Raw genomic sequence first — 22,509 nt, 5'->3', positions numbered from 1 at the left:
ACAGTCCCAAGGCTTGAGTCAGTGGTCAATAAAATCACTTCTGGATAGATACACTTGCAATTAAAGTAAATTTTGAAAGAAGTCTCTAGGTTTCTGTTTTTCTTTGTTTTGTGGCACTGAGATTTGGACACAGGGCCTCATACACACTAAGCACATGCTATACCACTGAGCCACATCCCCAGTCCCAGAGAACAAGACAGCCCGGGTAGTCCTTATGCCAAGAGCTCTTTCCTACAGCTCAGGACACTCACGGAGCATTTAAGAACTTTGACAGCAGAGTCAGAAATCCAAGATTAGATTCTCAGCCTGAAAACATGTTAGCTGCAAACCTGTGGCTCTTTACTCCACTTTTCTATACCATGATTTCTCTGTCAACAAAACACAGGTAATGAAAGTACATAACACTTTGCTGATGTGGGAATTAGATAGAATCATGTTAAATTTTTGGCAGTGGGTCTAACATACTGAAATGGCTTCATATTTGTTAGCTACCATCAATCATCATCATCTTATTCATCATCTTTGGTACTTGGCACAAGCTTATAACTAAACTAACTTTTTCTAAATTTTTTTTTTTTTAATTTTTGGTCTGTGTGTGTGTGATTGGCTATTGAATCCAGGGGCTCTCTACCACTATGAAGAAACAGACAATGCAGGTTCATGAATAATCCATTAATGGTTTTCAAACCTGTAAGCATTACTATCTGTATAGTTGTCCAAATAGACTATCTTTCCTCAAGTCAGGAATGATCTTTCTCCAACTCCTTGCAACAAATCCCAGTTTCTTTTCCTCTCCTGTCCTTTCTTCTCTTCTCCTCTTCTCTCTCTTTCCTCTCTTTGCCTCTCGGTGTCTCTTTTTCTCTCTCTAACAAGGAGTCATTTCAACATATCAGACTTGAGAGTTTTATTAAGTAGTGTCTACAAGATAAGATGAAAAATAACAAACTGGAAGATTAGGATTTAGAAAATATTTTGTTGAATGATTTCCTAGGCACAGAGTTATAAACACTGATGTTCTATCAGATCATGACTGGAGCATCTTCTCAAGTAGAAGAGTCATATGAAGATGCACTTCCCTTATAAGATCTAAATTGCTTGAGTTCCTGTTTTTTCCATTTCCATTTCCCCTTCAGGAATAAGGAAGTCCAGATTTGAAAAAGAGAATTCATTTATTGAAATGGTTGTTTCATTCAGTGATCAAAATGAATAGATTTGCCAGGTGTGATGGCGCATGACTATAATTCAAGCTACTCGGGAGGCTGAGGCAAGAGGATTCCAAGTTCAAGGCTAGTCTCTACAATTTAGCGAGACCCTGCCTCAAAATGGGGAGCAGTGCTGGAGATATAACTCGGTGGTAGCACACTGGGTTCAATCCCCAGTGCCAAAAAAATGAATAGATAATAAACATTATCATCACATCCATAACTAGAGAGGTCAGAGTGCTATGGATTGGGGATAACAAAGGCACATGACTTTCTGGTTTGCAGCGCAGTTCAGCTACATGAAAATAAATACACATTGGTCAAAAAGGTGCTAAGAAAAGAAGGTCATTTAAAAAACATCTCTATCAAGCCTTGTTACAGGGAACACATCATGCAGAAGATGCATTTGGAAAGACTCTCTAGAGTTGGAAATATTTTATTGATACAAAATGGATATAGCTCTCTCGTGAATAACTAAGGATATGGAAATCCACTTTTTTAAGTAATAGATGCCCCTGTTAATGTAATGGATGTCCTTCTTCTGTACCCCCATAAAATCTTTGAATATATCCTTTATTGTATTCAGTATACTTTTGATATTTTGTTCTCTCCTACTATATTTCAAACATTTTTAAGATTGGTTCTATTGTTTTCATCAGTGCAAACATAGCACCTGCCTTGGTTTCTGACATAGGAGATAATTGAAAAACATTTATTGAATGAATAAACATATGAATATTTTCTAAGGTTTATTTACTTTGGTATAATTAGAATCATGGAGGGAAAACACAAAGCAAACTGCTAAAAATAAAGGAAGCAAGATAGAGAAGGAGGAAGAAGAAGACGGGAAAACAGAAAAGGAGATGGAGGGGGAGAAGGACTACATGATAGTATTCTTTAAAACATTGTCAGTCATGAAAGTAGGCCACGTGATTCAGACATCAAAGGTCTGAATCAACTCAACATCCAACATATGGACTAATTTTTATTTACAGATGAAAAGATAGTTGACATAATTGCCAACTCAAGGGATGTCTAAGGAAATAAAATGCAGTAATAATAAAAGTCATTGATTATTATATAGAGGCATGTGAAGGTAGAACCTAAAGAATACTCTAGCACTGGAAAAGAAAGCATTCCATAACAATTGTTTTTTATCTTTAAAAGGAGAGTTAGGCCCTAAAATACAAAGTGTCCTTGAGAATGCATTTGCTCTGAAACTCAATAGCTACAATTTGTCTTTGATAGCACCAACCTATTGGCCTCTCATAAAATAATAAGAATTTTCAACATGATGAAATTAAAATGACATTACATGGCGATTTTAATAGCTTCACTGAGTTCATTTTTTAAAAAGTCTATGAGTGATTTTTGTTTCCTTTTAAATGCAAGTATACAAATAGTCCCATTTAAAGTTTCTTGTCTTATTTACTGTTCACATCTAATTATGATACTGATGCTGGCAGCTCCTGAACACCCCCACACCATTGTCCTTCTATACTTTTCTACAAGATTTTCACCACAAAGAACTAAAATTCTGGAACAAAGCAGGGCAAGGCAGTATGATAAGCCCCCTTGCCCTCTTGTTCTAATCACCTACTGTTCACCCTGATGATGAAGAAGGGATCCCTCACAGGATGGCCTAACATGTGACATCCAACAATGAACAGATGAGAATGGCAGCCGTTAGTCCAGGGGAAAAGACCCAGCATGCCACACAGACCAGCGCAAACAGAGATTACAGTGCAGAGCAGAGTGAACCAGCAAGAACTGAGGAAGTCAGGCTTTGAGGTTGACAAGTGCGCACGGGATGCCTTTTGGTTCCCACTGGAGAATGTTATTAGCTGGTTTGAGGAATTCTACAGGCTGACAAAATCCACTAGGTTGAGGACCGAGGAGTGTGCAGCAGGAGCTCAAAAGAGAATAGACTGATGGGTGGGGCCTTACCTAGCAAGAGAGGGAAACTCACAGCCCTTTAGGACCCTTGGAGGTTCACAGATGTCATAGTAACACTAAAATGTTAGCGCTTACCCATCTATTCTATTGAGTCAAACAAATTCTTGAGAATTTTCTCTAATACTCCAAAAGTCTGCTTTTGGATGAAAACCAAATGAGTCATCTTATTTTGTCATAGAAATGAACAATGAAAGAAACTGGTTCAACGGGGGAAAGAACCATGACTTTGACTCATTCTCAAGGAGTCACACTGAGCTGAGAACTGACCTGAAGCCAGAGGGTACTTACTCTTTGCAATTGTCTTTAAGGTACCAAAGCATGGAGTGAACTTGTTCCAGAAACAAGGTGAGTTACGTGCTGACTAAATCTTTCTAATTTTCCTCCTGAGCACGCTTCTTTTCCCCTGCACCCAGTACCACTGAGTATTAAACCCAGAGGCACTTTAGCACTATGCTACACCCCTGGCCCCTTTTAAATTTTTTTAAATTTCTTTTTTATTTTGAGACAAGATTTTGCTAAGTTGCCGAGGATGGCCTTGAACTTGTGATCCTCCTGCCTCAGCTTCCTGAGTATTGGAATTACAGGCTTGTAATCACCATGTCTGGCCTAAGCATACTTTCTCTGCATCTCCAAGCTACTACTACACTGGGGACCCAAAACTGAGTTTCAGCCACTTCCAGATCCATATAAGGTCCTTGGTTTTCTCTTACCTTTCCATAGTGACTCCAAAGGCCACCTTCTGTAGATGGTGGCATCAAAAGATAGAAGGAATTTAGTCTCTAAATGACAGTCTCTTCCCCACAATATCCTCATTGGACTATGACCTAAGTGAATAAGTCTTCAAGGTTAGAAAATTATTTGTTATAACCGATAACGGACTCTAATAGATAACCTAGGACAGAACATTAAGAAAATTTCAGAAATGACAACAGAGCTTAGATTTGTTACAAACATGATACACCATTTTCTCTGAGCAATCAACTCCACCTCTCATGTTTTTTGCCATAGAAAATGTCTTTAAATTGTGTCACAAAAAAGAAATTCAGCTCCTATTAGGCACAGTGAAAAAAGAATCAACAAGTTAATGCATTAGAGAAAAGATAAATTTTGGATAATACATGCAAAAGTAAGATGAAAAGGAATGGGAAGATAAATCTACTATATTAATAAATAAAACAAGAGCAAAACAACAAGATGATAAGAAAAAAAACAGAAGGAAAGGAAATAGATTGTAAGAATTCAATTGAAAACAGCATCATTACAGATATAGAAAATTAATGTTATGCTGTTAGAAACAAAATAGACAACAATTGAATTACTATGAAAGAATAAAGGTTTGAAATGACCAATAAAATCAATCACCAAATAAAAAATATGAGTGAGATGGGTACTGAAAGAATCAGATATAAATAAATGAATATGGAGCACAGATATCTAAGATTTAACAGAAGTTACCCTGAAATTGACAAATTTAATTCATGCAACAAAAGTACTTAAAAAATTATTACCAAAAAATAACCCTCAAATAAGGAATGATTCCAGCAGACGGAACATCTGTATAAACATGAAAGAAAATTTCACACATATTTCAAGTTTAAAATATACATTAGTAAAATTGTAATATTTTTAAAATAAAGAAAACAAACAGAAGAAAGCAGAGAGGGAAAGAAGAAGAAAAGAGGTGGGAAGGGAACAGAAGGAAGCAGAACGTGTTTTTCAGGCATCAGGCAGAAAAAGAAAATCCCCTGTAAAGAAGACAAAACTGAGGCTGTCTTTACTTTCTCACAGCATGATCCAGTCCAAAACACAGAGGAGAAATATATAAAGGAATTTTCTAAAGGAAAATAGCATATGGCCCAAGAAGATTATATTCAATCAAGATGTCAGAACACCAAGCAAACCTTCACAAATCTGAAAGAGCTCTAGGAATATAGGAGTTGTGGGTTCTCACTGGGAGGGGAAGAAACAAAGACAAAAACAAATTATAGAACTCGGAAGTGGAAAGTAGATAGATGGGTAGTATTATGGTTTGGATGTGAGGTGTCCCCAAAAAGCTCACATGTGAGTTAATGCAGGAAGGTTCAGAGGAGAAATGATTGGGTTGTAAGAGTCTTAACCCAATCAGTGAATTAATCCCTGAGATGGGATTAATTGAAGTGGTAGGATGTGATTGGAGGAGATTGGAATTAGGGCATGGCTTTGCGGTATATATTTTGTATTTGAAGAGTAGAAACAACTCTCTCTCTCTTTCTCTCTGTTTCCTGATGATGGCAGTTGCTTCCTTCTGCCATGCTCTTCCTTCATGATGTTCTGCCTCACCTCACGCCCTGAGGAATGGAGCTGGCCTTCTATGGACTAAGACTTCTGAAATCGTGAGCCCTTGAATAAACCTTTCCTCTTCTACAGTTGTGCTGGTCAGATCCTTTTAGTCACAGCAGCGAAAAAAACTGCCTAAAACAGGTAGGTATGATTCTACCTAAATATGGAGTGAACACTAGACTGGTGTAGTCCAACAACAATGGCATGAAAAACAATGTAAGTAATGACAATATAAAACAAGTTCCCCTAACCTGTGGGGAGGAGGGCACCGCTGTGGAGAAGGCATAGCTGAGAGGTCAGGAGCTCAGGGCTCTGGACCCAGCTGAGCTCCAGTCATGCTGCTTCCTCAGTGATGTGACTCTGGACACTCATGTAAACTTTCTGTACTTCAGGTTTTTGCTCATCTAAAAAATGAAAATGATAGTTCTACCTCATGGGTTGTTGTTCATGCACTTAAAGGCATTTCAAATAGTGCTTGACACGTTGCAATCACTCAAGGGTGTGTTAACTCTTGCTAATACTGTCCTCATTTTCCATAGCAGAGACTTCAATCAATACTGTTAAAAATGGAAAGAAGTCATTTTTAAGAATGACTTCATGATCACTTTTTTGAAACTTGAAGAAATTCTGTATAATATTTCCCTTAAACTAAAAAAAAAATTAAATGTAATATTCTTCCTTTAGAACAAGACCTCATTAAAAAGTAATTTCCACCAATCTATGCTTCTTTATGTATATATGTACAGAAATACTTGTGGAGTAAATTTATTTCTATGATAGAGAATTGGCAATAATTTTTAAAATGTGTTTTTAAAGCTTTTTTTCATTGCTTAATTTCTTATATTGATTCTGCTTGCACCACAGCACCTGGCAGTCAGTAAATCTTTTGATTCAGCTCTCTACCTTAATGGAGCCTATAGGAGCTTTTAAAATCATATTTGTTTTGACTTTAAAAATCTTTTTAAACTGGGTGTGGTGGTGCATGGCTATAATCCCAGTTACTCTAGAGGCTGAGACAAGAGGATCCCAAATTTAAGCCTGGGCAACTTAACAAGACTCAAGTCTCAAAGTAAGAAAAAAGTGAGAGTTGGGGATGTATCTCAGTGTTAGAGCCTTTGCCTAGCATGTGCAAGGTCCTGGGTTAACCCCCAGTAACACACACACACACACACACACACACAAATAAATAAATAAATTCTTAAAAAAAAAAAAGCAATGTAAACTCAGAAATTCTCAAAGAAAAAAGGTATCATGAGAGAACTAAATCCTCTCATTGGCAATCCCCCCATTCCCATGTCCATTGCACCAATTTCTTTTTTTTAATTCAATAATCACGTTACCTTTATTTCCTTAAGCAACAATTTTGTATTATGTCATTTCAGAAGCTTGCTAAGCATTAACGTGCCTGTGTGTGTATGTGTGTGTGTGTGTGTGTGTGTGTGTGTGTATTTCAAAAATATGCGTCTATTCACTATTTATTGTTAACACAATAAAGATTCAAGTCCACACACAGTTCACTACCTTAAATCAGTCTCTTAGGGAAATGGACTTGAGATGGAGATTTGCCTGCAGATTGTTTATGGAAAATGATCTCAGGAATGATCCCTGTGGGAGAATAAAGACAGCAAACTGGGCAGAGGCAGAAGTGGAAATGCGGTGCTGACAACCCCAGTGTCCAGGTTACTCTTAGCAACCACAATGATTCCATATAATTTTGTCTTAATCCAACCTAACCTACTCTTGCTACCAGAATTTACTTGCAAATAGATCAATATGCAATTCCTCTGAAGGAACAACTTGTGAACAATCTGTCAGAGTTCAGATCATAGGCCAAGTACAAAAATCGACAGCATGATGACCTTGTATCTTTTCTTCTCAATCTTTTGTTTATTTTTTTATGGCTTTGGATAAGGTTTTCAGTGTCATTCAAGAAAAACATATTGTCCATGTATTAATTTTGTTTTTTGTTTTGGGATGTAGTGCTGAGGATGGAACCCAGGGCCTTGTGCACACTAAGCATGTGCTTTACCCCAGAGCTGCGACCTCAGGTCTACTTATTAGTTATTGCCATGATAATGTTATATGGCCAAACTAAATTCAAGTGTTTTTAGAAACAACCATTTATTCTCAAGCTTAAGGATCTGCAGATCAACTAGAGTTCACTGATTTAATATGGACTCAGTCAGGTGGCTGTGCTTCTGATTTGGGTCCAGAGTATGGGTCAGCTTCAGGTCTGTTCTTTGTGTGTTTGTTCTACCCAAGGCATGCTCCTCTCATGGTATGTCACTACACTAGAATGCCAGAACCAAGCTAAATAGGAACCAAGCACATTTGTTCTGCTCAACTCATGACTACTAACATTCCTTGGCCAAAGCACATCACAAGTCTAAGTCTAACTCCATGAGTCTGGTGAAGTATTTATTTTACCTACAATGTGAGGGAGAATGAATACTTACTGAATAGTTACCCAAATTGTCACAGACTAATTCACTCAACTTTGCAGGTGCTACCTTGTGGATCCTGGATGCAACTGGTTAATTGAGAACATCCTCTCTTTCTCTCTCTCTCTTCCTCCATCCCTCTCATAAATTTAAGGAAACACTTCTAGATTGCAAATAGTTTTTTTCCAAACAAGAAATCTTGCGTGGGGCCAGGTTCAGAGGTACAAGCCTATAATCCTAGTGACTTGGGAGTCTGAGGCCGGAGAATCAAAAGTTCCAGGCCAGTCTTAGCAACTCTTTGAGACCCTGTCTCAAAATAAAACATAAAAAGAGCTGGGGATATAGCTCTGTGGAGAGTACCCCTGGGTTCAATTCCTGCTTTAGAAAGAAAGAAAGGAAGAAAGGAAGGAAATCATGCATGAATAATTTGGGAAAAGAGTATAAATAAAAGTTAGCTACAATAACATCAACAAGATTATTACTCTGATTGTGTATCATAAGTGAATCTCTTATAATCTGTTTATATTTTATGTTTTATAGCACACATTTTAGTCACCATTAAGTGACGAGAGCAATTTATTAGGTCATTAAATATTCTTCATGAACAAGGATTGCATGATACTATATCATATCATATCACCAGTGTACATAAATCTTTGTGCACCTGTGATATTTTCTCAGTACTCATTGTCTTCTTGGACCTTACCTTCCCTGCTCCAGCCACACTTGGCTCCTAGCTGTTCCTCACAATGCCAGGCACATTTCTGTCATAGGGTCTTTGCTTCCCTGCTTCCTCTGATGGGGATATTCTCCTCATATGACTCCTTTTTCCTCCTTGGAGTCTTTTCTCAAACATCACCTTTCCAATGAAGCCTCTCATAGCCACTCCATTTGAAACTGCAACCCCATGATTTGTCTTTTTTCCCTGTGTCTCTTATCCTGCTTTTTTTCTCTTGGCAGAACACCTTCTAATGCACTACTTATTTATTAGATTTACTATTTATTGTGTTCCCCTGCTAAATTGTAAATTCTAAGATAACAAATTTTAATCTTTCTTTTTTTTTTTACGTATAGATTCCCAGTGCGTGGGAAAGTGTCCAACATAGAGTAAGCATTCAATAAAGATTCTGAACTAAGAAGCATCTAGAATAGAATCAAAGGGTATAATTTAAACTTTTGAAAATTACCTTATGGTGATGCATCACGCTTCCCTAGGTAACTACCTCTTGGCCTGAGCCCAGCCTGTACCTGCCCCACCCCAGGAGGGTGTGTGGTCGACCAGTGGTAATTGTGCGAGATCCTAAGGCAGTGATCAAAAATGTAGACACTTCAATGAGATACAGCAGGACTAAGTGGAGCGCACTACTCAAGCATTAGAGAAATAAAACATAGAAAAGGATGTTGTAGAAAGAGTCTGACCAGAAGTACAACCCCACCTGGCACTGCATCCTGGGGAGGAACGTGGGTAGTTATGTAACACGTGAAACCAGACACTTCATCGACTTCTACTGGGCCAAGCGGTCATTCTTCTATTCAGATCTGGTTAAAAGCATGGACTGTGTCACACGCCCAGTGATAGATTCACAAATAAGGACTGCAGTCTAAATTCCAACTATCAGAGACTAAAATCTTTAGCCTTACTAAGGGAACAGTTTGATCTTTGACCATTTCTTGTGTTTTTTACAGGGGATTCTCTGTACTAGTTTGTTGTAGTTATAAAGCAATTAGCAAAAAGAAGAAAAAAGCTCCCTTATAATCAAGTTGGTCTAAGAGCAGGTATCTTATTTTATTTTTTGTCATGTTGGGGCTTGAACCCAGGACTTTCTACATGTTAGGTAGTCACTCTACCACTGAACAACATCCCTACCCCAGAGTAGACATTTTAAACAATGACATTCACATTCTATTCACTAAACACTTTATAGTGTTTCCAAACCCAAATCAAACTTTTGTACTACATTACTATCATATTCACAGGACACATATACTTCACTTTGGAAGTAAATTAATCATTAGTTTTCCATATATAAATGCTTTCAGATTGTGTTGCCCTCTCCCCAAAAAGTCAGTCCTGCTTTTGTCTAGTTCACATGTGCCTAGCATATCTAGATTGCTAAATTCCAACATAATCTACTATTGGCATAATTTTAAAACATACAAAACTAACGGAATTATTAAATCTTCACTAAACTATCTCAAACCTCTTAAATATTCACTAAAGTGGTAATAGTCTTGTATGCAAAAGGAATTTGCTCTCAAGGTCTACAGTCAATAAGTAAATGCAGTTTAATATCTTATTTAGGATATTGGTAACTTATTATTTATTTAAGATATTAATAATTTCTAGTTGTCTCTCTTTTCTAAATGTCCTCATCTTCTCTAGATATGTAACTCCTGTTTAATATATAAACTTCTCTTTGCCATTTTTCTTCTTTAGACATTCTTTTCAACAAGAGCTCTAAAATACTGCTTCAATCCAATATTCATTATTTTCAGTACTCATTTTCAAACTAACTTTAGAATTACACTCATAATGGCACTGGGCAGGCAGCTCAAGTGTACAGTCCTTGCCTAGCACATGAGAGGCTCTGGGTTCAATTCCTACTAGTTAGTAATAATAATAACAATAATAAATACACACTGCAGAATATTATGAATGGTTGGTTTCATTGACATGTTTTATTAATGCTTCATTTATGCTCTTTTTTAACTTTTTCTCTACATTTTTTATTGGTGCATTATAGTTATACATAGTGGGGGAATCTGTTGTTACATATTAGTACATGCACACAATATAACAATATAATTTGGCCAATATCCCTCCCCAGCACCTCTCCTGTCCCCCCATCCCCTGGTCCCTTTCCTCTATCCTACTGATCTCTCTTTGGTTTTCAAGCAATCACCTTTCTTTTCCTTTTTCCTCTCTAGCTTCCACATATGAGAGAAAATATACAACTCTTGACCTTCTGAGTTTCGCTTATTCTTCCTAACACAATGTTTTCAAGTTCCATCCATTTTCCTGTAAATGACAAATTTCATTTTTCTTTATGAGTGAATAAAACTCCATTGTGTGTATATAGCTAATTTTCTTTATCCATTCATCTGTTGATGGGCACCTAGACAGGTTTCATAGTTCAGCTATTGTGAATCATGCTGCTATAAACCTGGGTATGCATGTATCACTTTAGTGTGAAGACTTAAATTCTTTAGGATAAATACTGAGGAGTGGTATAGCTAGGTCATATGGCATGCCTTCCATTCCTAACTTTTTGAGGAGCCTCTATACTAATTTCCATAGTGGTTGTACGAATTTATAATTCCACCAACAGCGTAAAAGTCTTCCTTTTTCTCCACATCATCTCTAGCATTTATTATTATTTATATTCTTGGTGACTGCCATTCTGACTGGTGTGAGATAAAATCTCAGTATAATTTTGATTTGCATTTCCCTAATAGATAATGATGTTGAACATTTTTCATGTATTTGTTGGTCATTTGTATTTCTTCTTTTAAGAAGTGTCTCCTTAATTCCTTTGCCCATTTTTTAATTAATTAAGCTATTTGATTTTTTTCAGTGTAAAGTTTTTTGAGTTCTTTATGTATTCTAGATATTAATTCTGTCAGAAGAGTAGCTAGCAAAGATTTTCTCCCGTTCTGTAGGTTCTCTCTTCACATTCTTTTTTGTTTCGTTTTGTTTTGTTTTGTTTTGTTTTGTTTTGTTTTGTTTTGTTTTTGGTACCAGGAATTGAACTCAGTGGCAGTCAACCACTTAGCCACATCCACAGCCCTATTTTGTATTTTATTTAGAGACAGGGTCTCACTGAGTTGTTCAGTGCCTCACCATTGCTGAAGCTGACTTTGAACTCATAATCTTCCTGACTCAACCTCCCAAGTCGCTGGGACTGCAGGCCTGCCCCACTGTGCCCGGCTCTCTTCACATTCTTAATTGTTTCCTTCACTCATTCTCTTTTGAGAGATAACACACTTTTGTACTCATTGGAATAGTTAACACTAAAAAAAAAAAAAAAAACAACAGAAGTGTTGGCAAGGGTGTAGAGAAACTGGAAACTGTGCATTGGTTGTGGGAAAGTAAAATGGTATAGTGCTGTGAAAAACATTGAGCAAATCGTCAAAAACCTATACACAGAATTACTGCCTGATGCAGTCATTCCACTTCTGAGTATATACTTTAAAAAAGTGGAAACAGGGATTCTTGATATTTGTATACCTTTGTTCAAAGCATTGTTGTTCACAAGAGCCAAAATGTGTAAACACCATAAGTGTCCATGGACAGATGAATAGATCTATAAAATGTGGTATTATTCAGCCTTAATAAAAGGAAAGAAATTCTGATGAGCTACTATATGGATGAATCTTTAAGACATTAAGCCAAGTGAAATAAACCAGACACAAAAGAATACATATTGCTGGGCATGGTGACATGTGCCTATAATTCTAGCTATTCAAGAGACTGAAGGCAGGAGGATCACAAGTTCAAGGAGGATCACCAGTCTCAGCAACTTAGCAAAACCCTGTCTCAAAATAAAAAGAGTAAAAAGAGCTGGGAACTCTACCACTGAGCTCTACCTTCAGTACCACAAAATAAATGTATAAATAAATATTATATAATTCCATTTGGAAGAGACACCTAGAGTAGTCAAATTCATAAAGAAACAAGTAAAATGATGGTTGCTAGAGATTCAGAGAAGAGGGCAATGGGAAGTTAGAGTTTAATGGGTATGGAGCTTTAGTTGATGAAGATAAAAAGTTCTGGAGATGGATGGTGGTAATATCTGTGCAACAAGTGATTGTATATAAGGTCAAGAACCATACACTAAAAATAGGAAGATCCATGTGTGTTTATTTTTACCATAACACAAAACAAAAGGCTCTCTCTTCACATTCTTGATTGTATCCTTTGCTGAGAAAAAGTTTTTTAGTTTCAGTTCATGCCATTTACTGATTCTTGCTTTGATTTCTTGTGCTTTGGGAGTCTTGTTGAGGAAGTCTGATCCTAAGCCAACATGATGAAGATTTGGGCCTACTTTGTCTACTTTTAGGTGCAGGGTCTCTAGTCTAATTCCTATGTCTTTGATCCATTTTGAGTTGAGTTTTGTGCAGGGTGAGAGATAGAGGTTTAATTTCATTTTACTGCATATGGATTTCCAGTTTTCCCAGCACCATTTGTTGAACAGGTTATCTTTTCTACATTGTATGTTTTTGGTTCCTTTGTCTGGTATGAGGTGACTGTATTTATGTGATTTTGTCTCTGTGTCTTCTATTCTGTACCATTGGTCTGCCTGTCTATTTTGGTGCAATACGATGCTGTTTTTGTTACTATTGCTCTATAGTATAGTTTAATGTCTGGTATTGTGATACCTCCTGTTTCATGTTTTCTACTCAGGATTGTTTTGGCTATTTGAGGTCTCTTGTTCTTCCAGATGAAGTTCATGATTGATTTCTCTATGTCTATGAGGAATGTCATTGGGATTTTAATTGGAATTGCATTGGATCTGTATAGCACCTTTGGTACTATGGCCATTTTGACAATGTTAATTCTGCCTATCCAATAACATGGGAGATCTTTCCATCTTCGAAGGTTTTCTTCAATTTCTTTCTTTAATGTTCTGTAGTTTTTATTGTAGAGGTCTTTCATCTCTCTTAACAAATACAATTTTATTCCACATATAGGATGAGAAACATTCCTCAATAATACAGTGGCACTTAAGCACTTGATGAATGAAAAGCAAGTTCATTTTTCTTTTAGTTGTTTGCTCTCAAACATGAATGAAGAACTTCCTGAAGGGTTCAATAGTAACCAAAAAAGAAACTCAGTCTTTATGGGAACTGCCATGAATTACATATTGTGGAATCATCTAGGATTCTTCAGTGGCCCAAAATAAGAAAAGAAAAAAGAAAAATTATGAGCAAAATAAGTATTTCTCATTAGTTATGATTTTTGGAAAAGATGTTTGCAATGTAAAGAAAATAATGTTATAGAAACATGCAGGCTTTTCATGATACTGATAGTTTCATGAAATTTAAAATGATCTCAAATATTACATGCTGTTTTCATGCTATGGGTCTCAACTTTTGGTTTTAAAATATGGTTAATACAGAGAATAATAATAGGAAATTCTAGTCTTTGCAGTTTGAACCAGAGCAATTTAATTGAAGACTCTAAGTATCAGCTTCCTTACAATGCAATGAAAATAATAACATTCACATTGCTCCTGTAATGATTAGATATAACATAATTCATGTCTTTGGAAAATATTAGATATTTGATAAATTGATATTACTATTAACACTAATAGTGTGAGAACCTAGGAATATGGAAGGAATCTGTTTAGATTATCTCTATTTGTCCAATAACCTGGACAGTTAGACATGGTGGCACATACCCATAATCTTGACCATTCAAGAGGCTAAGGTAGGAAGATTGCTAGTTTGAGGCCAGCCTCAGTAACTTCGCAAGACCCCGTCTCAGAAAAAAGATTAAAATGGCTGGGGATGTAGCTCAGTGGTAAAGTGGCCCTGGGTTGAATCCCCAGTGCCTAATAATAAAAATAAATGAAGGTAAAAAATTTTAAGACACCTTTGTCTTCCTTGTAGCTTGAACTTAAGAGAAACTAGAATAAATACTTTTTACATATTGCAACTCAAGCCACTTTTAAGTTATCCTTCTACACAACACATTTTATTTCAAACTAAAAAATCTACCCAGACCTGGAGTGAACATAAACATTTCCCCAAATGTAGCTCTCAGTCAGGTTCATTCCCACTGAGACCTGAAATACCAGCAGTGGGGAAAGAATTGGAGGATAACCTGCCTGGTAATAACTTTTCTAAACCTGTCTTTAGGGAGAGTGATGTTGATTCCCATTTATCCCATCTAACAGGAGAACAAGAGGAAATTGGTTCAGATTGAGCCAGAAAGATTTACTGTTATTATGGAAGTTTTCTTCATTCTGTTCTCCCTCAAATTACCATCCTATCATGCCTTTCTTTCATTACAAAGGTCACAAAAATAGCTCCTTCTTTCTACCAAGCAATCTATGCAATGTGGTTTTCCTCTCCTTCCTTCTCAGAGATCACTAGTAACCTCAAAACAGTCCAAAAATGCCTTCTTTCCACTGACCTTCTTCAACTTCTCTGTAGCTAGTGACATATTTTACTGGCCTTTTCTTTCTGGAAATGGATTAGTCTCCCTGAACATCATTTCCTAGCTTTCTGACTGGATTCTCTTTCACCTGTCCCCTAAGAGTAGTAGACATTCCTTGACCTTGTGTCAACTTTCCTGTTGTTTCCTGCATATTACACTTTCTTTGGTGGCCTTAGCCATTTTCATGACATTAAAACGCCGATCTCAGTACTGATTCTGTCTCGGTAGTTTTGCTTCTGTTATGTACTCTGCCCAAAATCTTCTCTTCAACACCTTTTTTTTTTTTCAAGGCTCAGCTCACCTTGACACCTCCTCCAGGAATCCTTCTTCCTCATCAAAATGAACATTCCTTTCTGACTGTAGTAGTTGATTTGCCTGTCCTCGATGGCACTGCTTAGTTAGTGCCTTGTTCTTTCTCCTGGAGTGAGTTCATGCCAAGAGAAATCAAAGTACTCAGCAAGTTTCAAATTCACGTATTAGAGGAAAAAGAAGACAGCAGCATAGGTAAGAGAACGAAGTTGATGTGCAAAAATCACTGATGTGATTCCTAGAAGTTTCCAGTTTCTCTGTGCCTCCATGTACATCTCTACAAAGATCCCTGTGGGTTCTTGTTTTTCGTTGTTTTTATTTTTGTTTTGTCTTGTTTTAGTACTAGGAATTGGACCCAGGGGTGTTTTACCACTGAGTCACATCCCCAGCCCTTTTTATTTTTTTATTTTGAGATAGAGTCTCACTAGGTTGCCCAGGCTTGCCTCAAATTTGGGATCCTCCTGCCTCAGCCTCCCAAGTTGCTGGGGTGACAGGCTTACGCCACTGCACAGGCACGTGTTTTAAAGTAAACTTGAACTTGCACTTCATGCAATAAAGTTGAACAGATAATTTGAGTGAAATGTCTAGTGTACCTACAGGTATGTTGTTTGCTGGTTTCAAAAACACATTTACCTTGCCTAGGAGAAATGAACAAGAAAGCAGATGAAGTACATGACAAGGTTTCTAGCTGTTTTTCTAACTCTAGGTAGAGTCTTGAAGCACTAGGAATGAAAGGAATGAGGAAAACAGTAGCAGTATTCCTGGGACAAAAGTGACTAAACCATTGTCAAAGGTAAATTTGGCACATGTAGCAAGTTCTGACTCCTTTATAAAAGTATCTTATGAAACAAAGGTGTGGATAGGATGGGTAACTAAACAATCTTTACTCAAAAGCAGACACCAGTCTAGGCGTTTAGTCAAAGTACTGTGGACTGACTATCGTACAGCTCTCCGAAGCCAACATTATTAAATCCTTCTTACAATTGATAAAACTGAGTCTCAGAGAAATTAATTGGCTCAAAAGTCATGCAATGAATAGGCACAGAGGCAGGGCATACACCATTTTGGTGTATTGCCAATGGTTGTGCTCTTCCTAGAACCCAGGAGCTTCACTAGAAGTAAAATCTGCATGAGCCACTAACTTTAAAATACAAAAATCAGAAATAAATATTAAATATTAAAATATTCCTAACAAACAATTAGTGCCACACATTGGTCAGCAAGTCATTGGTAGAAAACAGACTAAATGAAGATCCAGAAGCCTAGATTTTGGGTTGTTGTTGGTTTGTTTGAGAAATTCATAGCTTGCAGATGAAAAGTTCCTTCTGTAAATGATTATTTAAAATTAAATATTTTGATAATATTCCCTTGAAATCTCATGTCCGAGTTAACTTAACCTCTGAATTTGGACTTTCTGACTGACTGAAGAGATCTGTCTGGCTACTCAATAACCACCTGCATTCCCAATTCCAATTCCTGTCCGAGATAGAGTTGAGGAAGCAGTGAGGCAGTGAAAAAATTATGTGAATTTTGATTATCATTAACATTTTGGTTGACTCAGTTTAGTCATGTTCTTTAGACTTTTTTTTTTTTTTTTTAAGAATTATAGATTCACAAGTAGTTGCAGAGACGCTGGGTACCTTTCATTCAGTTTCCTTCAGTGGTTAAATTGACATAACTATAGTGTAATATCAAAACTAGGGGTTTGATATGGACTGGTATAATGTATATGTATGGTTCCGTATCACTTTATCACAAGTGTAGATTGGTGTAACCACAATTTTAATCTAACTACAGAACTATTCCGTCACTGTAAAGCTTTTCCCTGGTGTTACCCATCTGTAGTCACGCCCTACTCCCTCTCCCCCTCCTCATTCCTATACCCTGGCAGTCACTAATCAGCTTTCCATCTCTATCACTGTATCAGTTAAAGACTATTATATAAATGTATAAGTGGGATCACATAGTATGTGAGATTAGGTTTTTTTTACTCTGCATAAAGTTCTTGTGTGTATTAATAGTTCCCCTTTTGGCTGAGAAATATTTCATGGACTTGGTATTAATCCATGATAGTATTGAACTATGTGTTGAACTATTAGCCTATAAAAAGACATCTTGATTGTTTCCAGGTTTTAATTATGGCAAATAAGGCTGCTCTGAAAAAGTATGTACAGATTTTGTATAGTTCAAGTTTCCTTTCTCTGGCATAAATGCTAAGAAGTGTAATTGCTGGATCATATGGTAAATATACGTTTAACTTTTTAGCAAACCACCCAATTCTTTTTAGAGTGGCTATATCATTTTACATAGCACTTAATGTTGTTGATAATTTTAAAATCTGTCCTAATAGGTATGTAGTGGTATTAATTTGCATTTACCTAATGGCTAATAATGTCAAATACATTTTACGTGCATATTTGCTATTCATGTATCCTGTGATGAAAAGTCTTTGTGAATTTTGCTTATTTTCAAAATTGGATTATGGGTTTCCTTAGCAATGATATTTGCAAATTATATATATCCTAGATATTAGTCCTTTGTAGGATATATATAGTTGCAAATTGCTCCTCTTGATCTCTAACTTTTCATTCCATTCTCTTAACACTTGAACTGCAATATGGACTCTTTTCTGGGTCTCCAAATTGATGACCCACCCTGAAAATTTTGACTTTGCCAATCCTGTGCAATTGTGTGAGACAATTCCTTAAGATCTCTATGAACATATCCATCCATCCATCTATTATCCACACTATTGGCTTTGTTTCCTGGGAGAACTCCTGGCTAATACAATTACTACGTTAACTTATAAGTATTATATAAATTATCTAATTTTCTTGGTGTTGACATTTTATAAGTTTTAATGAGCATGGAAACCCTACTTGCTTTATATCTTTTTACTCTCTGCCACTAATTGTCTTAAATATTTTCGTAGATATTTTGAGAATAGCATTAGTCAATATTGTATTTTACTCTTATATTAGCTCACTCTTGGGCTCTTTCTTTCTTCCAGATATTCCAAGATATTTCTTTAATCATTTGTTTTCTGTCAGGGTAGAACTTTGGTGACAAGTTCTAATAATTTTCTTTCACCTAAAAATGTCTTGATTTTTACCTTCATCCTAGAGGATAAAATTTCATTTGATGTAGAATTCTGGGCTTTCAGTATTTGACAAATGTTTTCTTACTTCCTTTTGGCTTCCATGATGGCTAATGAGAAATTCACTGTCATTGATTATTTTCCCTGATATATAATGGATCATTGATCTTTGGCTGTTTTCAAAATTTCTCTTTATTTTTAGTCTTCAGAAGTTTGACTATGGTACATTGTGCATTGTGGTGTGAATTTCTTTGAGTTCATCCTGTTTGAAGATCGCTCAGACTTTTTAGAAAAATTGTTGCAACCATCACGTCTTTGAATTTGATTTTGGTTCCATATTCTTTTTGCTTTCCTTCTGGCATTCCAGTGACACAAATATTAGACATTTTAATGGTTTCTCATATACCAGGGTCTCTTCATTGTTCAAATGACATAAATCTCTTCTGTCTTCAAGTTCAATGTTTTTTTCCTTTGTTCTTTTTTTCTGCTGTTCAATTCATTCACTGAAGTTTTTTTAATAATTTTTATAATTTTTCATTCAAAATTTCCATTTGGTTCTTCTTTATAACTTTTTACTACTGTTAATTCAATTTCATTTCTGAAATTTCCCTTTTTTAAAATTTGTGTCAAGTGTGTCCATGTTCTTTACTGAAGTATTTTTATAGCAGCCACTTTAAAATCATTACTATAAAATTCTAACATTTGTGTCATTTCAGCTTCAGCATGTATTGAATATTTGGTCTAATTCAGTTCATTCTTGATCTTACTGGTTCTTAGAATGACAAGAGATTTTTCTTTCTTTTTTTTTTTTTTTTTTTTTTTTTGACTAAAGATTGATCTCAGGGGCACTTCTTTACACTGAGCTACATCCCTAGGCCTTTTATTTTACTTTTTATTTTGCTATGTTGCTGAGGATCTCACTAAGTAGTTGAGGCTGGCCTCAAACTTGCAATCCTCCTGCCTTAGCCTCCTAAATTGCTGGGATTATAAAATTGAGCATCCATGTCTGGCTGTAAAGTGATTTCTTGATTGAAACAAGGACATTTTGGCTATCATACTATGCAACTTTATATCTTGTTTGAATTCTGTGAGTTAGCAGGCATCCTCTGATTGTGGTTAAAGGGCTAAACGGGCCCCTCCTTGCTTTTGCCATATGGAGGAATAGAAGTCCAGATTCTCCACCCAGCCTCCATTAGCACCCAGATGGAGAGAGATTCCTCATTCCTGCAGGTTCAGATAAGAGTTCAAGCTCCCCCCTGGGCCTTTCCTTATACCACCTGTCTAGGAGGGAGCAGGCACCTCGATATTGCTTCCCAGGTGGCCTCCACTGACAGGGGGAAGGGAAACGGCCTTGTAGATTCAGTGGAGGTTAAGGTCTGACTCTTCCTTAGAGTTCCTTTGCGCTTCCTTGTGGGGACAGGGAGAGCTGCCTTATTACGATAAGGGTGCAGTGGAAATCCCATCTCCTTACTAGTCTACACTGACAGGGAGGTAGGAGGGGAAATCTTTATCACCCAACTTTCAAGCAAAGGGAAGGCAAATAGGGATCCTTACTATAATCTGACAAAGGGGGAGGTATAAGTCTGGGCTCTCCATTCAGCCTTGCTGGCAGGATCAGGGTGGGGCAGTTTCTTCTGTGGTATTTGACTTGGAATAAAATGGTTATTATCTAAAAGCTTTCTGCCTTATTTGGCTGCCGCTTCTTGATCCTTGGCTAGGGAGAGCAGTTTTCTTGGGTTTTGTTTTCTTGTTTTTGTTTTTATTTTTGTACAAGACCTTTGGCATTTTGGGTTGGCAGCTTCTCCAGCATGCAGTCTGGGATATACAGTAGTCCTTCCCTTTTTGAAGTTTTTTCTTTCGTAGTTTGGGCTACCAGTGGTCAACTAAAATCCAAAATATTAAATGAAAAGTTCCAGAAATAACAATTTCTAAGTTTTATTTATATTATTTTTAATTTTTTTAAGAGATAGGATCTTACCGTGTTGCCCAAGCTGGCCCTGAACTCCTGAACTCAACTGATCCTCCGGCCTTAGCCTCCTGAGTAGCTGAAACTACAGGTGTCTGCCACTGCCCTTAGTTCATAAGCTTTAAATTGCATGCTGTTCTGAGCAATGTGATGAAATCTTGTGTAGTCCTGCCAGGATGTGAATCCTCCCTTTGTCCAGTGTATACATGCTGTATATATGCTCTCTTCCTCTGCCAACTTGGTAGCCATCTTGATTATCAGATCAACAGTCACATTATCACAGTGCTGTGTTCATGCAGCCCTTATTTTGATTAATAATAGCCAAAAAGCATGAGAGTTGTGACACTGGCAATCAGATATGCCAAAGAGAAGCAGTAAAAGGCTTCCTTTGAAATATGAAAGAAAAACAAGGTATTTGGAGAGTGAGACCACATTCACATAACATTTATTACAGTATATTGTTATAATTGTTCAATTTTATTGAGTTGTGAATCTCTTCCTGTACCTGACTTATAAATTAAACTTTATCACATATATGTATAGGAAAAGCATAGTTTTAAATATAGGATTTGATACTATCCGTGGTTTAATGCATCTGCTGGGGGTCTTCTAATGTAATCCCTGCACATAAAAGGAGACTTATAAGACCAAATAATAATAATAATAATAATAATAATAATAAACCTAGACAATTTAGCACCATGTCATTCCTTGGGTTTAGAGGACCCTAAGTGGTCTATCTTCTTCTTTGTACTTTTCAAAGCTTACTTATTTATTTTTTGTATGTCATCCAGGAGTTTTTGTTGCATTTAGTGGGAAGAATGGGGAAAGTATGTTTGCTTCATCTTCCTGGAAACAGTAGTCCTCTGTTTAGAATTTTAAAATATTTTAACACATTACATAGAAGTATGTAGACTTTCTCATTCTTCAGAAAATGAGGATTTTTAAAAAATAAGTGTTCAGAACCTAAGGACTGAATTGTGTCCCTTCAAAATTCCTATGTTAAGTTCCTAACCTTGGGGTGTCTTATGGTTTGGATGTTAGGTGTCCTCCAAAAGCTCCATGTAAGACATTGTAAGAAGGTTCAGAGGAGAAATGATTGGGTTGTAAGGGTCTTAACCCAATCAGTGATTTAATCCCCTGATAGGGATTAACTGAGTGGTAACTGAAGTTGTAGGGTGTGGTTGGAGGAGGTGGGGCATTGGGGGTTTGGCTATGGAGTATGTATTTATATCTGGAAGAAGAGATCTTGCTCTGCTTTCTGAGCGTGATGTGAGCTGCTTCCTTCCACCATACTCTTCCACCATGATGTTCAGCCTCCCCTTAAGCCCTGAGGAATTGAGCTGGACTTTTATGGACTAAGACCTCTGAAATCTTGAACCCTCAAATAAAATTTTCATCCTCCAAAATTGTTCTGGTTGGGTCCATTAGTCACAGCAGCTTTTTTGTTGACTAAAACAGGGTGTTGCCATATTTGTAGACAGGTAATTAAGTTAAAATGACATTAGGAAATTACATACAGGTGACATTAATCCAATATGACTAATGTCCTTATAAAAGAGGATATTAAGACACAGACAGGCCGAGGGATGACCATGTGAAGATATAGGAGCAAAGATGACTATCCACAAGCCAAGGAGAGGTCACAGAAGGAATTGACCCTGCTGACCCCTTGATCTTTGACTTCGAGCTTGCAGAATTATAAGAAAATTAATTTCTGCTGTTTAAGCTACCTCATCCATGCTCCTTTGTTATGGCAGCCCTACAAAATGGACACAGAATGTTGCATTAAACAAGGTATTAATTTTTTTTAATTTGGGGAGAAATTTTTCTAAATGCAAAAGTTAGTTCTCTCATTTTTTCTTATCCCTTCCTTTCAACTTAGACTAAAAATTCACAATTGTAACAGCCAGCATATGCTCCAAAAAAAAATTACTTTTTTCCAGGAGAGATATTCTAAGAAAGTACTTAGAAGTTGAAAATCTGGAAATTCTTCTGCTATTGAATCTGTTCCATAGCATGCTGACTAGAACTTCTAAATTCACGAAATACCT

General features: G+C 36.7%; 1 pseudogene; it reads left to right on the top strand.

Moving 5' to 3' along the window:
• The first annotated feature begins 2,878 nt into the window (after positions 1-2,878).
• Positions 2,879-9,465, top strand: LOC124981348 (dynein light chain 2, cytoplasmic-like; annotated as a pseudogene).
• Positions 9,466-22,509: the final 13,044 nt, after the last annotated feature.

This window comes from Sciurus carolinensis, chromosome 1, assembly GCF_902686445.1.
Source record: "Sciurus carolinensis chromosome 1, mSciCar1.2, whole genome shotgun sequence".
Taxonomy (NCBI): domain Eukaryota; kingdom Metazoa; phylum Chordata; class Mammalia; order Rodentia; family Sciuridae; genus Sciurus; species Sciurus carolinensis.
Note: the sequence above shows the minus strand (reverse complement) of the source record. Positions and strands in the feature narration are given on the sequence as shown.